The 14,046-nt window shown below is 49.9% G+C and overlaps 16 non-coding genes and 2 pseudogenes across 16 annotated transcripts; all 18 read right to left on the bottom strand.

Annotated features, from left to right (window-relative positions):
- Positions 1-357: 357 nt before the first annotated feature.
- On the bottom strand, positions 358-520 carry LOC135037213 (U1 spliceosomal RNA). Its single transcript, XR_010231796.1, has one exon. It is a non-coding gene; the product is annotated as a U1 spliceosomal RNA (small nuclear RNA).
- A 149-nt stretch (positions 521-669) lies between these two features.
- On the bottom strand, positions 670-833 carry LOC135037314 (U1 spliceosomal RNA). The gene has a single exon (XR_010231876.1). It is a non-coding gene; the product is annotated as a U1 spliceosomal RNA (small nuclear RNA).
- Positions 834-1,507: 674 nt separating this feature from the next.
- LOC135037183 (U1 spliceosomal RNA) lies at positions 1,508-1,670 on the bottom strand. The gene has a single exon (XR_010231774.1). It is a non-coding gene; the product is annotated as a U1 spliceosomal RNA (small nuclear RNA).
- A 152-nt stretch (positions 1,671-1,822) lies between these two features.
- On the bottom strand, positions 1,823-1,986 carry LOC135037128 (U1 spliceosomal RNA). Its single transcript, XR_010231721.1, has one exon. It is a non-coding gene; the product is annotated as a U1 spliceosomal RNA (small nuclear RNA).
- Positions 1,987-2,660: 674 nt separating this feature from the next.
- Positions 2,661-2,823, bottom strand: LOC135037190 (U1 spliceosomal RNA). The gene has a single exon (XR_010231777.1). It is a non-coding gene; the product is annotated as a U1 spliceosomal RNA (small nuclear RNA).
- A 152-nt stretch (positions 2,824-2,975) lies between these two features.
- LOC135037148 (U1 spliceosomal RNA) lies at positions 2,976-3,139 on the bottom strand. The gene has a single exon (XR_010231740.1). It is a non-coding gene; the product is annotated as a U1 spliceosomal RNA (small nuclear RNA).
- A 674-nt stretch (positions 3,140-3,813) lies between these two features.
- On the bottom strand, positions 3,814-3,976 carry LOC135037200 (U1 spliceosomal RNA). Its single transcript, XR_010231786.1, has one exon. It is a non-coding gene; the product is annotated as a U1 spliceosomal RNA (small nuclear RNA).
- A 152-nt stretch (positions 3,977-4,128) lies between these two features.
- LOC135037153 (U1 spliceosomal RNA) lies at positions 4,129-4,292 on the bottom strand. The gene has a single exon (XR_010231745.1). It is a non-coding gene; the product is annotated as a U1 spliceosomal RNA (small nuclear RNA).
- Positions 4,293-4,990: 698 nt separating this feature from the next.
- Positions 4,991-5,126, bottom strand: LOC135037219 (U1 spliceosomal RNA; annotated as a pseudogene).
- Positions 5,127-5,275: 149 nt separating this feature from the next.
- On the bottom strand, positions 5,276-5,439 carry LOC135037147 (U1 spliceosomal RNA). The gene has a single exon (XR_010231739.1). It is a non-coding gene; the product is annotated as a U1 spliceosomal RNA (small nuclear RNA).
- Positions 5,440-6,412: 973 nt separating this feature from the next.
- On the bottom strand, positions 6,413-6,576 carry LOC135037313 (U1 spliceosomal RNA). The gene has a single exon (XR_010231875.1). It is a non-coding gene; the product is annotated as a U1 spliceosomal RNA (small nuclear RNA).
- Positions 6,577-7,249: 673 nt separating this feature from the next.
- On the bottom strand, positions 7,250-7,412 carry LOC135037182 (U1 spliceosomal RNA). The gene has a single exon (XR_010231773.1). It is a non-coding gene; the product is annotated as a U1 spliceosomal RNA (small nuclear RNA).
- Positions 7,413-7,564: 152 nt separating this feature from the next.
- Positions 7,565-7,728, bottom strand: LOC135037127 (U1 spliceosomal RNA). The gene has a single exon (XR_010231720.1). It is a non-coding gene; the product is annotated as a U1 spliceosomal RNA (small nuclear RNA).
- Positions 7,729-8,426: 698 nt separating this feature from the next.
- On the bottom strand, positions 8,427-8,562 carry LOC135037218 (U1 spliceosomal RNA; annotated as a pseudogene).
- Positions 8,563-8,714: 152 nt separating this feature from the next.
- LOC135037212 (U1 spliceosomal RNA) lies at positions 8,715-8,878 on the bottom strand. Its single transcript, XR_010231795.1, has one exon. It is a non-coding gene; the product is annotated as a U1 spliceosomal RNA (small nuclear RNA).
- Positions 8,879-12,118: 3,240 nt separating this feature from the next.
- On the bottom strand, positions 12,119-12,282 carry LOC135037126 (U1 spliceosomal RNA). Its single transcript, XR_010231719.1, has one exon. It is a non-coding gene; the product is annotated as a U1 spliceosomal RNA (small nuclear RNA).
- Positions 12,283-12,953: 671 nt separating this feature from the next.
- On the bottom strand, positions 12,954-13,116 carry LOC135037231 (U1 spliceosomal RNA). The gene has a single exon (XR_010231804.1). It is a non-coding gene; the product is annotated as a U1 spliceosomal RNA (small nuclear RNA).
- A 152-nt stretch (positions 13,117-13,268) lies between these two features.
- On the bottom strand, positions 13,269-13,432 carry LOC135037312 (U1 spliceosomal RNA). The gene has a single exon (XR_010231874.1). It is a non-coding gene; the product is annotated as a U1 spliceosomal RNA (small nuclear RNA).
- Positions 13,433-14,046: the final 614 nt, after the last annotated feature.

Here is a 14,046-nt window from a genome sequence, read left to right as displayed (position 1 = left end):
CGTGCAGGGCATGGTGGCCTTTTGCGGCGCTTGGCTGACCCCTAGTTTGCATTAAACACCTCCACCCTCCTTTGGTGTGGGGCTCATGTTGGCTATGCCCCAGCCCCTGAAGCATTCAAGCTGATTTCTTGCAGCAGCTGGGCACTGTAACAGCTCCAGAGCTGCTCTGTAAGGCAAGTAAAAGGGTGTGGGCCCTGCAGCACTACCTGTAGTTCGCATTGTGCGTTGGAAGGCACAAAGTAAGCAGACAGGAGGAGAAGTCAGGATAGTGCGCAAGGGCATAGAAGGGAGCGGCTCAAGAAAAGAGAAGTGGAAACAGACAGCAAACTAGGCTGGAGAGAGACCTGAGACAAAGAGATCTGAATTATACGAGAGCCGACCAGGGGAAACACAAATTATACAGTCAAGTTTCCCACATTTGGGGAAATCGCAGGAGCAGCACACCCAGAGTGCAATGGGTTAGCCTTGCCCTGGGAGAAGCACCTTCATGATCATAGTATCTCACCTGGCAGGTAAGTAGGAGTTGGGCTAGAGCTGGGGAGGGTCGCTGCTCGGGTACCCCCCTGTAAAGTGAAGGAGATCCAACTAAGGCAGCACAAGGGAACTCTCGAAAGAACAAGGCTAGAGGAAAATCTGAGACAAAGAAATCTGACTTTTACCAGAGCTGACCAGAGGAAAGCACAAACACAGTCCCCCACTACCACAAATAATGCAGCTGAGTTTCCCACATTTGGGGAAATCACAGGGGTCAGCATACCCAAAATGCAATGAATGAACCTCACCCTGGGAGAAAAATCTTCATGACCATGGTATCTCCTATGCAAAATAAGTATGATTTGGAATAGGGCTGGGGAGGGCCGCTGCTCATGCACATCTCTGTCAAGTAAAGGAGATTTAACTGAGGCAGCACAAGGGAACTCTCATCTGGGGACAACAACTGCAGGGAGAACACATATTTTCAGATGAACATGGGAGGGCAGAAGGCTGCCTAATACTGAAGCACCCCCAAACAACAAACCAAATGCAACAACTAGTGCAAGCATTCCTGGGGGAAGTTCTGCAGAAGACGGATTTGCATACGGTGATGTCATCCAAGCAGTGGGTCAAAGTTGGCTTCAACCCTCATCTGCATATGAAAAGAGAAAAGGGGCGTGCAGGGCATGGCGGCCTTTTGCGGTGCTTGGATGACCCCTAGTTCGCATTAAACACCTCCACCCTCCTTTGGTGTGGGGCTCATGTTGGCCATGCCCCATCCCCTGAAGCATTCAAGCTGATTTCTTGCAGCAGCTGGGCACTGTAACAGCTCCAGAGCTGCTCTGTAAGGCAAGTAAAAGGGTGTGGGCCCTGCAGCACTACCTGTAGTTTGCATTGTGCATTGGAAGGCACAAAGTAAGCAGACGGGAGGAGAAGTCAGGATAGTGCACAAGGGTATAGAAGGGAGCGGCTGAAGAAAAGAGAAGTGGAAACAGACAGCAAACTAGGCTGGAGAGAGACCTGAGACAAAGAGATCTGAATTATACGAGAGCCGACCAAGGGAAACACAAATTATGCAGTCAAGTTTCCCACATTTGGGGAAATCGCAGGGGCAGCACACCCAGAGTGCAATGGGTGAGCCTTGCCCTGGGAGAAGCACCTTCATGATCATAGTATCTCACCTGGCAGGTAAGTAGGAGTTGGGCTAGAGCTGGGGAGGGTCGCTGTTCGGGCACCCCCCTGTCAAGTGAAAGAGATCCAACTGAGGCAGCACAAGGGAACTCTCGAAAGAAGAACAAGGCTAGAGGAAGATCTGAGACAAAGAAATCTGACTTTTTCCAGAGCTGGCCAGAGGAAAGCACAAACACAGTCCCCCACTACCACAAATAATGCAGTCGAGTTTCCCACATTTGGGGAAATCACAGGGGTCAGCATACCCAGAATGCAATGAATGAACCTCACCCTGGGAGAACAATCTTCATGACCATGGTATCGCCTATGCAAAATAAGTATGATTTGGGATAGGGCTGGGGAGGGCCGCTGCTCAGGCACATCTCTGTCAAGTAAAGGAGATTCAACTGAGGCAGCACAAGGGAACTCTCATCTGGGGACAACAACTGCAGGGAGAACACATATTTTCAGATGAACATGTGAGGGCAGAAGGCTGCCTAATACTGAAGCACCCCCAAACAACAAACCAAATGCAACAACTAGTGCAAGCATTCCTGGGGGAAGGCCTGCAGCAGATGGATTTGCATATGGTGATGTCATCCAAGCAGTGGGTCAAAGTTGGCTTCAACCCTCGTCTGCATATGAAAAGAGAAAAGGGGCGTGCAGGGCATGGCGGCCTTTTGCAGCGCTTGGATGACCCCTAGTTTGCATTACACACCTCCTCCCTCCTTCGGTGTGGGGCTCATGTTGGCTATGCCCCAGCCCCTGAAGCATTCAAGCTGATTTCTTGCAGCAGCTTGGCACTGCAACAGCTCCAGAGCTGCTCTGTAAGGCAAGTAAAAGGGTGTGGGCCCTGCAGCACTACCTGTAGTTTGCATTGTGCATTGGAAGGCACAAAGTAAGCAGACGGGAGGAGAAGTCAGGATAGTGCACAAGGGTATAGAAGGGAGCGGCTGAAGAAAAGAGAAGTGGAAACAGACAGCAAACTAGGCTGGAGAGAGACCTGAGACAAAGAGATCTGAATTATACGAGAGCCGACCAGGGGAAACACAAATTATGCAGTCAAGTTTCCCACATTTGGGGAAATCGCAGGAGCAGCACACCCAGAGTACAATGGGTGAGCCTTGCCCTGGGAGAAGCACCTTCATGATCATAGTATCTCACCTGGCAGGTAAGTAGGAGTTGGGCTAGAGCTGGGGAGGGTCGCTGCTCGGGCACGCCCCTGTAAAGTGAAGGAGATCCAACTGAGGCAGCACAAGGGAACTCTCGAAAGAAGAACAAGGCTAAAGGAAAATCTGAGACAAAGAAATCTGACTTTTACCAGAGCTGACCAGAGGAAAGCACAAACACAGTCTCCCACTACCACAAATAATGCAGTCAAGTTTCCCACATTTGGGGAAATCACAGGGGTCAGCATACCCAAAATGCAATGAATGAACCTCACCCTGGGAGAAAAATCTTCATGACCATGGTATCTCCTATGCAAAATAAGTATGATTTGGAATAGGGCTGGGGAGGGCCGCTGCTCATGCACATCTCTGTCAAGTAAAGGAGATTCAACTGAGGCAGCACAAGGGAACTCTCATCTTGGGACAACAACTGCAGGGAGAACATATATTTTCAGATGAACATGGGAGGGCAGAAGGCTGCCTAATACTGAAGCACCCCCAAACAACAAACCAAATGCAACAACTAGTGCAAGCATTCCTGGGGGAAGGCCTGCCGCAGATGGATTTGCATATGGTGATGTCATCCAAGCAGTGGGTCAAAGTTGGCTTCAACCCTCGTCTGCATATGAAAAGAGAAAAGGGGCGTGCAGGGCATGGTGGCCTTTTGCGGCGCTTGGCTGACCCCTAGTTTGCATTAAACACCTCCACCCTCCTTTGGTGTGGGGCTCATGTTGGCTATGCCCCAGCCCCTGAAGCATTCAAGCTGATTTCTTGCAGCAGCTGGGCACTGTAACAGCTCCAGAGCTGCTCTGTAAGGCAAGTAAAAGGGTCTGGGCCCTGCAGCACCACCTGTAGATCGCATTGTGCGTTGGAAGGCACAAAGTAAGCAGACAGGAGGAGAAGTCAGGATAGTGCGCAAGGGCATAGAAGGGAGCGGCTCAAGAAAAGAGAAGTGGAAACAGACAGCAAACTAGGCTGGAGAGAGACCTGAGACAAAGAGATCTGAATTATACGAGAGCCGACCAGGGGAAACACAAATTATGCAGTCAAGTTTCCCACATTTGGGGAAATCGCAGGGGCAGCACACCCAGAGTGCAATGGGTGAGCCTTGCCCTGGGAGAAGCACCTTCATAATCATAGTATCTCACCTGGCAGGTAAGTAGGAGTTGGGCTAGAGCTGGGGAGGGTCGCTGTTCGGGCACCCCCCTGTGAAGTGAAGGAGATCCAACTGAGGTAGCACAAGGGAACTCTCGAAAGAAGAACAAGGCTAGAGGAAGATCTGAGACAAAGAAATCTGACTTTTTCCAGAGCTGACCAGAGGAAAGCACAAACACAGTCCCCCACTACCACAAATAATGCTGTCGAGTTTCCCACATTTGGGGAAATCACAGGGGTCAGCATACCCAGAATGCAATGAATGAACCTCACCTTGGGAGAACAATCTTCATGACCATGGTATCGCCTATGCAAAATAAGTATGATTTGGGATAGGGCTGGGGAGGGCCGCTGCTCAGGCACATCTCTGTCAAGTAAAGGAGATTCAACTGAGGCAGCACAAGGGAACTCTCATCTGGGGACAACAACTGCAGGGAGAACACATATTTTCAGATGAACATGTGAGGGCAGAAGGCTGCCTAATACTGAAGCACCCCCAAACAACAAACCAAATGCAACAACTAGTGCAAGCATTCCTGGGGGAAGGCCTGCAGCAGATGGATTTGCATATGGTGATGTCATCCAAGCAGTGGGTCAAAGTTGGCTTCAACCCTCGTCTGCATATGAAAAGAGAAAAGGGGCGTGCAGGGCATGGCGGCCTTTTGCAGCGCTTGGATGACCCCTAGTTCGCATTACACACCTCCACCCTCCTTCGGTGTGGGGCTCATGTTGGCTATGCCCCAGCCCCTGAAGCATTCAAGCTGATTTCTTGCAGCAGCTGGGCACTGTAACTGCTCCAGAGCTACTCTGTAAGGCAAGTAAAAGGGTGTGGACCCTGCAGCACTACCTGTAGTTCGCATTGTGCGTTGGAAGGCACGAAGTAAGCAGACGGGAGAAGTCAGGATAGTGCGCAAGGGCATAGAAGGGAGCGGCTCAAGAAAAGAGAAGTGGAAACAGACAGCAAACTAGGCTGGAGAGAGACCTGAGACAAAGAGATCTGAATTATACGAGAGCCGACGAGGGGAAACACAAATTATGCAGTCAAGTTTCCCACATTTGGGGAAATCGCAGGAGCAGCACACCCAGAGTGCAATGGTTGAGCCTTGCCCTGGGAGAAGCACCTTCATGATCATAGTATCTCACCTGGCAGGTAAGTAGGAGTTGGGCTAGAGCTGGGGAGGGTCGCTGCTCGGGTTCCCCCCTGTGAAGTGAAGGAGATCCAACTGAGGCAGCACAAGGGAACTCTCGAAAGAACAAGGCTAGAGGAAAATCTGAGACAAAGAAATCTGACTTTTACCAGAGCTGACCAGAGGAAAGCACAAACACAGTCTCCCACTACCACAAATAATGCAGTCAAGTTTCCCACATTTGGGGAAATCACAGGGGTCAGCATACCCAAAATGCAATGAATGAACCTCACCCTGGGAGAAAAATCTTCATGACCATGGTATCTCCTATGCAAAATAAGTATGATTTGGAATAGGGCTGGGGAGGGCCGCTGCTCATGCACATCTCTGTCAAGTAAAGGAGATTCAACTGAGGCAGCACAAGGGAACTCTCATCTTGGGACAACAACTGCAGGGAGAACATATATTTTCAGATGAACATGGGAGGGCAGAAGACTGCCTAATACTGAAGCACCCCCAAACAACAAACCAAATGCAACAACTAGTGCAAGCATTCCTGGGGGAAGGCCTGCCGCAGATGGATTTGCATATGGTGATGTCATCCAAGCAGTGGGTCAAAGTTGGCTTCAACCCTCGTCTGCATATGAAAAGAGAAAAGGGGCGTGCAGGGCATGGTGGCCTTTTGCGGCGCTTGGCTGACCCCTAGTTTGCATTAAACACCTCCACCCTCCTTTGGTGTGGGGCTCATGTTGGCTATGCCCCAGCCCCTGAAGCATTCAAGCTGATTTCTTGCAGCAGCTGGGCACTGTAACAGCTCCAGAGCTGCTCTGTAAGGCAAGTAAAAGGGTGTGGGCCCTGCAGCACTACCTGTAGTTCGCATTGTGCGTTGGAAGGCACAAAGTAAGCAGACAGGAGGAGAAGTCAGGATAGTGCGCAAGGGCATAGAAGGGAGCGGCTCAAGAAAAGAGAAGTGGAAACAGACAGCAAACTAGGCTGGAGAGAGACCTGAGACAAAGAGATCTGAATTATACGAGAGCCGACCAGGGGAAACACAAATTATACAGTCAAGTTTCCCACATTTGGGGAAATCGCAGGAGCAGCACACCCAGAGTGCAATGGGAGAAGCACCTTCATGATCATAGTATCTCACCTGGCAGGTAAGTAGGAGTTGGGCTAGAGCTGGGGAGGGTCGCTGCTCGGGTACCCCCCTGTAAAGTGAAGGAGATCCAACTAAGGCAGCACAAGGGAACTCTCGAAAGAAGAACAAGGCTAGAGGAAAATCTGAGACAAAGAAATCTGACTTTTACCAGAGCTGACCAGAGGAAAGCACAAACACAGTCCCCCACTACCACAAATAATGCAGCTGAGTTTCCCACATTTGGGGAAATCACAGGGGTCAGCATACCCAAAATGCAATGAATGAACCTCACCCTGGGAGAAAAATCTTCATGACCATGGTATCTCCTATGCAAAATAAGTATGATTTGGAATAGGGCTGGGGAGGGCCGCTGCTCATGCACATCTCTGTCAAGTAAAGGAGATTTAACTGAGGCAGCACAAGGGAACTCTCATCTGGGGACAACAACTGCAGGGAGAACACATATTTTCAGATGAACATGGGAGGGCAGAAGGCTGCCTAATACTGAAGCACCCCCAAACAACAAACCAAAATAACAACTAGTGCAAGCATTCCTGGGGGAAGTTCTGCAGAAGACGGATTTGCATACGGTGATGTCATCCAAGCAGTGGGTCAAAGTTGGCTTCAACCCTCATCTGCATATGAAAAGAGAAAAGGGGCGTGCAGGGCATGGCGGCCTTTTGCGGTGCTTGGATGACCCCTAGTTCGCATTAAACACCTCCACCCTCCTTTGGTGTGGGGCTCATGTTGGCCATGCCCCATCCCCTGAAGCATTCAAGCTGATTTCTTGCAGCAGCTGGGCACTGTAACAGCTCCAGAGCTGCTCTGTAAGGCAAGTAAAAGGGTGTGGGCCCTGCAGCACTACCTGTAGTTTGCATTGTGCATTGGAAGGCACAAAGTAAGCAGACGGGAGGAGAAGTCAGGATAGTGCACAAGGGTATAGAAGGGAGCGGCTGAAGAAAAGAGAAGTGGAAACAGACAGCAAACTAGGCTGGAGAGAGACCTGAGACAAAGAGATCTGAATTATACGAGAGCCGACCAAGGGAAACACAAATTATGCAGTCAAGTTTCCCACATTTGGGGAAATCGCAGGGGCAGCACACCCAGAGTGCAATGGGTGAGCCTTGCCCTGGGAGAAGCACCTTCATGATCATAGTATCTCACCTGGCAGGTAAGTAGGAGTTGGGCTAGAGCTGGGGAGGGTCGCTGTTCGGGCACCCCCCTGTCAAGTGAAAGAGATCCAACTGAGGCAGCACAAGGGAACTCTCGAAAGAAGAACAAGGCTAGAGGAAGATCTGAGACAAAGAAATCTGACTTTTTCCAGAGCTGGCCAGAGGAAAGCACAAACACAGTCCCCCACTACCACAAATAATGCAGTCGAGTTTCCCACATTTGGGGAAATCACAGGGGTCAGCATACCCAGAATGCAATGAATGAACCTCACCCTGGGAGAACAATCTTCATGACCATGGTATCGCCTATGCAAAATAAGTATGATTTGGGATAGGGCTGGGGAGGGCCGCTGCTCAGGCACATCTCTGTCAAGTAAAGGAGATTCAACTGAGGCAGCACAAGGGAACTCTCATCTGGGGACAACAACTGCAGGGAGAACACATATTTTCAGATGAACATGTGAGGGCAGAAGGCTGCCTAATACTGAAGCACCCCCAAACAACAAACCAAATGCAACAACTAGTGCAAGCATTCCTGGGGGAAGGCCTGCAGCAGATGGATTTGCATATGGTGATGTCATCCAAGCAGTGGGTCAAAGTTGGCTTCAACCCTCGTCTGCATATGAAAAGAGAAAAGGGGCGTGCAGGGCATGGCGGCCTTTTGCAGCGCTTGGATGACCCCTAGTTTGCATTACACACCTCCTCCCTCCTTCGGTGTGGGGCTCATGTTGGCTATGCCCCAGCCCCTGAAGCATTCAAGCTGATTTCTTGCAGCAGCTGGGCACTGTAACTGCTCCAGAGCTACTCTGTAAGGCAAGTAAAAGGGTGTGGGCCCTGCAGCACTACCTGTAGTTCGCATTGTGCGTTGGAAGGCACGAAGTAAGCAGACGGGAGAAGTCAGGATAGTGCGCAAGGGCATAGAAGGGAGCGGCTCAAGAAAAGAGAAGTGGAAACAGACAGCAAACTAGGCTGGAGAGAGACCTGAGACAAAGAGATCTGAATTATACGAGAGCCGACGAGGGGAAACACAAATTATGCAGTCAAGTTTCCCACATTTGGGGAAATCGCAGGAGCAGCACACCCAGAGTGCAATGGTTGAGCCTTGCCCTGGGAGAAGCACCTTCATGATCATAGTATCTCACCTGGCAGGTAAGTAGGAGTTGGGCTAGAGCTGGGGAGGGTCGCTGCTCGGGTTCCCCCCTGTGAAGTGAAGGAGATCCAACTGAAGCAGCACCAGGGAACTCTCGAAAGAAGAACAAGGCTAGAGGAAGATCTGAGACAAAGAAATCTGACTTTTACCAGAGCTGACCAGAGGAAAGCACAAACACAGTCCCCCACTACCACAAATAATGCAGTCGAGTTTCCCACATTTGGGAAAATCACAGGGGTCAGCATACCCAGAATGCAATGAATGAACCTCACCCTGGGAGAACAATCTTCATGACCATGGTATCTCCTATGCAAAATAAGTATGATTTGGGATAGGGCTGGTGAGGGCCGCTGCTCAGGCACATCTCTGTCAAGTAAAGGAGATTCAACTGAGGCAGCACAAGGGAACTCTCATCTGGGGACAACAACTGCAGGGAGACCACATCTTTTCAGATGAACATGGGAGGGCGGAAGGCAGCCTAATACTGAAGCACCATCAAATATCAAACCATGGCCCTCATTCCGAGTTGATCGCTCGCAAGGCGATTTTAGCAGAGTTACACACGCTAAGCCGCCGCCTACTGGGAGTGAATCTTAGCTTCTTAAAATTGCGACCGATGTATTCGCAATATTGCGATTACAAACTACTTAGCAGTTTCAGAGTAGCTTCAGACTTACTCGGCATCTGCGATCAGTTCAGTGCTTGTCGTTCCTGGTTTGACGTCACAAACACTCCCAGAGTTCGCCCAGACACTCCCCCGTTTCTCCGGCCACTCCTGCGTTTTTTCCGGAAACTGTAGCGTTTTTTCCCACACGCCCATAAAACGGCCTGTTTCCGCCCAGTAACACCCATTTCCTGTCAATCACATTACGATCGCCGGAGCGAAGAAAAAGCCGTGAGTAAAAATACTTTCTTCATTGTAAAATTACTTGGCGCAGTCGCAGTGCGAATATTGCGCATGCGTACTAAGCAGAATTTCACTGCGATGCGATGAAATTTACAGAGCGAACGACTCGGAATGAGGGCCCATATGCAACAACTAGTACAAGCACTCCTGGGGGAAGGTCTGCAGCAGACGGATTTGCATACGGTGATGTAAATCCAAGCAGTGGGCCAAAGTTGACTGGAACCCTCATCTGCATATGAAAAGAGAAAAGGGGCATGCAGGGCATGGCGGCCTTTTGCAGTGCTTGGATGACCCCTAGTTCGCATTAAACACCTCCACCCTCCTTTGGTGTGGGGCTCATGTTGGCCATGCCCCATCCCCTGATGCATTCAAGCTGATTTCTTGCAGCAGCTGGGCACTGTAACAGCTCCAGAGCTGTTCTGTAAGGCAAGTAAAAGGGTGTGGGCCCTGCAGCACCACCTGTTGTTCGCATTGTGCGTTGGAAGGCACAAATTAAGCAGACGGGAGGAGAAGTCAGGATAGTGCGCAAGGGCATTCTTTTCTCTTAGTCCGGGGGCAAGGCTTCAAAATGGGGTCTGCAACGGAGGAGACACAGGGGGCGTGGTCACAGCAGCTTTTCTCTACAGTCTGCACCAGCAGGAGCCTACACCATTTTTTATGATCACGCTGAACTGCAGTGCGACTGCAATTACAGCATGGTCAAGAAGGGAGGCGTCATGCTGGGTGGCCATGCCCTGTCACTGTGCAGGAGCCAGCACCGCTCACACACTAGTCCCCGGGTGCAGCCCCCAACCCCCGGGACACCCGGAGCAACAAAATGTAGATTCAGGCCACCAGGCCACGCCCCTACCTATGAAACCATGCCTCCTTTTTACCATTGCGCTGTTTATCTGCGCGCACTGCATTACAATCTCCCTCGCCACCTCTCTGGGTGTCACCAGTGATAGTGACACCTCTGCCATGCTTGTAGCAGCTGGTCCTAAGATCTACGCCTCAAGCCCTTAGTGTTTGCCCTTGTGACTTGTTGATCATCATAGCGAAGCAGATGCTTACAGAAAACTGCAGGGGCTTAGATTGAAAATAAAAACAATTGATGGGTATAAGGTAGAGAGGAGCGGGTTCGGTTCTCCGAGAACCGAATTCCCCACGAACTCCACGTGGTTTACATTGGTCCGAGGCAGGCTCGGTTGTTCCTGCCTGACTCGGAAAACCTGAACAAGGGAAAATGTCATCATCCCGCTGTCAGATTCTCGTGAGATTCGGATTCCATATAAAGAGCTGCGCGTTGCTGCCATTTTTACTCGTGCATTGAAGAGAGAGCGGAGAGGACGTGGCTATGTTCTCTCAGTGGAAATCTCAATATCAGTGCTCAGTATCAGTGGTTACTTATTGCTGCTCAGTAATACTAGTAGTGTGTCTCTCCTGCTCAGTGTCAGTTCTCAGTAGTATCCTCATCAGTGCTCAGTATCACTGCTCATTGTCTTGTGCTGCATTGTGGTGCTCAGCATACTACAGTACATTACTAATAGTCCAGTGCTGCATCTTGCTGCTCAGTGTCAGTTCTAGTATCCTCATCAGTGCTCACTATCACTGCTCATTGCATTGTGGTGTTCTGTATACTACAGTAACATAGTAATATAGTATATATAGAGGAGCGGGTTCGGTTCTCCGAGAACCGAATTCCCGACGAACTCCACGTGGTTTACACTGGTCCGAGGCAGGCTCGGTTGTTCCCGCCTGACTCGGAAAACCTGAACAAGGGAAAATGTCATCATCCCGCTGTCGGATTCTCGCGAGATTCGGATTCCATATAAAGAGCTGCGCGTTGCCGCCATTTTTACTCGTGCATTGAAGAGAGAGCGGAGAGGACGTGGCTATGTTCTCTCAGTGGAAATCTCAATATCAGTGCTCAGTATCAGTGGTTACTTATTGCTGCTCAGTAATACTAGTAGTGTGTCTCTCCTGCTCAGTGTCAGTTCTCAGTAGTATCCTCATCAGTGCTCAGTATCACTGCTCATTGTCTTGTGCTGCATTGTGGTGCTCAGCATACTACAGTACATTACTAATAGTCCAGTGCTGCATCTTGCTGCTCAGTGTCAGTTCTAGTATCCTCATCAGTGCTCACTATCACTGCTCATTACATTGTGGTGTTCTGTATACTACAGTAACATAGTAATATAGTAACATATGGTAACATAGTTTTTGAGGTTGAATAGAGGCAAATTGCCCATCGTGTTCAACCTGTTTTAAGTTGTGATGATTCTACATACTTGCTGAATAATGTTTTATGACTAGTTAGCTACTATAACTCATGTTACCCCCGGATTAACCATGTTGATATTTTAAGTATTATAACCTTGGATAGCTTTTTCATTCAGAAATGTATCCATTCCTTTTTTAAATCCAATTACAGAGTCCGCCATTACCACCTTCCCTGGCAGGGAATTCCACATCCTGATTGCCCTAACAGTGAAGATCATAGTATCTCACCTGGCAGGTAAGTAGGAGTTGGGCTAGAGCTGTGGAGGATTGCTGCTCGGGCACCCCCTGTCAAGTGAAGGAGATCCAACTGAGGCAGCACAAGGGAACTCTCGAAAGAAGAACAAGGCTAGAGGAAGATCTGAGACAAAGAAATCTGACTTTTACCAGAGCTGACCAGAGGAAAGCACAAACACAGTCCCCCACTACCACAAATAATGCAGTCGAGTTTCCCACATTTGGGGAAATCACAGGGGTCAGCATACCCAGAGTGCAATGAATGAACCTCACCCTGGGAGAACAATCTTCATGACCATGGTATCTCCTATGCAAAATAAGTATGATTTGGGATAGGGCTGGGGAGGGCCGCTGCTCAGGCACATCTCTGTCAAGTAAAGGAGATTCAACTGAGGCAGCACAAGGGAACTCTCATCTGGGGACAACAACTGCAGGGAGAACACATATTTTCAGATGAACATGGGAGGGCAGAAGGCTGCCTAATACTGAAGCACCCCCAAACAACAAACCAAATGCAACTACTAGTGCAAGCATTCCTGGGGGAAGGCCTGCAGCAGACGGATTTGCATATGGTGATGTCTTCCAAGCAGTGGGTCAAAGTTGGATTCAACCCTCGTCTGCATATGAAAATAAAAAAGGGGTGTGCAGGGCATGGCTGCCTTTTGCGGCGCTTGGATGACCCCTAGTTCGCATTAAACACCTCCACCCTCCTTCGGTGTGGGGCTCATGTTGGCTATGCCCCAGCCCCTGAAGCATTCAAGCTGATTTCTTGCAGCAGCTGGGCACTGTAACAGCTCCAGAGCTGCTCTGTAAAGCAAGTAAAAGGGTGTGGGCCCTGCAGCACTACCTGTAGTTTGCATTGTGCATTGGAAGGCACAAAGTAAGCAGACGGGAGAAGTAAGGATAGTGCGCAAGGCCATAGAATGGAGCGGCTTAAGAAAAGAGAAGTGGAAACAGACAGCAAACTAGGCTGGAGAGAGACCTGAGACAAAGAGATCTGAATTATACGAGAGCCGACCAGGGGAAACACAAATTATGCAGTCAAGTTTCCCACATTTGGGGAAATCGCAGGGGCAGCAAATCCAGAGTGCAATGGGTGAGCCTTGCCCTGGGAGAAGCACCTTCATGATTATAGTATCTCACCTGGCAGGTAAGTAGAAGTTGGGCTAGAGCTGGGGAGGGTCGCTGCTCGGGCACCCCCCTGTCAAGTGAAGGAGATCCAACTGAGGCAGCACAAGGGAACTCTCGAAAGAAGAACAAGGCTAGAGGAAGAACTGAAACAAAGAAATCTGACTTTTACCAGAGCTGACCAGAGGAAAGCACAAACACAGTCCCCCACTACCACAAATAATGCAGTTGAGTTTCCCACATTTGGGGAAATCACAGGGGTCAGCATACCCAGAATGCAATGAATGAACCTCACCCTGGGAGAACAATCTTCAAGACCATGGTCTCTCCTATGCAAAATAAGTATGATTTGGGATAGGGCTGGGGAGGGCCGCTGCTCAGGCACATCTCTGTCAAGTAAAGGAGATTCAACTGAGGCAGCACAAGGGAACTCTCATCTGGGGACAACAACTGCAGGGAGAACACATATTTTCAGATGAACATGGGAGGGCAGAAGGCTGCCTAATACTGAAGCACCCCCAAACAACAAACCAAATGCTACAACTAGTGCAAGCATTCCTGGGGGAAGGCCTGCAGCAGATGGATTTGCATATGGTGATGCCATCCAAGCAGTGGGTCAAAGTTGGCTTCAACCCTCGTCTGCATATGAAAAGAGAAAAGGGGCGTGCAGGGCATGGCGGCCTTTTGCGGCGCTTGGATGACCCCTAGTTAGCATTACACACCTCCACCCTCCTTCGGTGTGGGGCTCATGTTGGCTATGCCCCAGCCCCTGAAGCATTCAAGCTGATTTCTTGCAGCAGCTGGGCACTGTAACTGCTCCAGAGCTGCTCTGTAAGGCAAGTAAAAGGGTGTGGGCCCTGCAGCACTACCTGTAGATTGCATTGTGCGTTGGAAGGCACGAAGTAAGCAGACGGGAGAAGTCAGGATAGTGCGCAAGGGCATAGAAGGGAGCGGCTCAAG

The sequence above is a fragment of the Pseudophryne corroboree genome, unplaced genomic scaffold (assembly GCF_028390025.1).
Source record: "Pseudophryne corroboree isolate aPseCor3 unplaced genomic scaffold, aPseCor3.hap2 scaffold_670, whole genome shotgun sequence".
Classification (NCBI taxonomy): Eukaryota; Metazoa; Chordata; class Amphibia; order Anura; family Myobatrachidae; genus Pseudophryne; species Pseudophryne corroboree.
The sequence above is the reverse complement of the archived record's forward strand: the minus strand, read 5'-3'. Positions and strand labels throughout refer to the sequence as shown.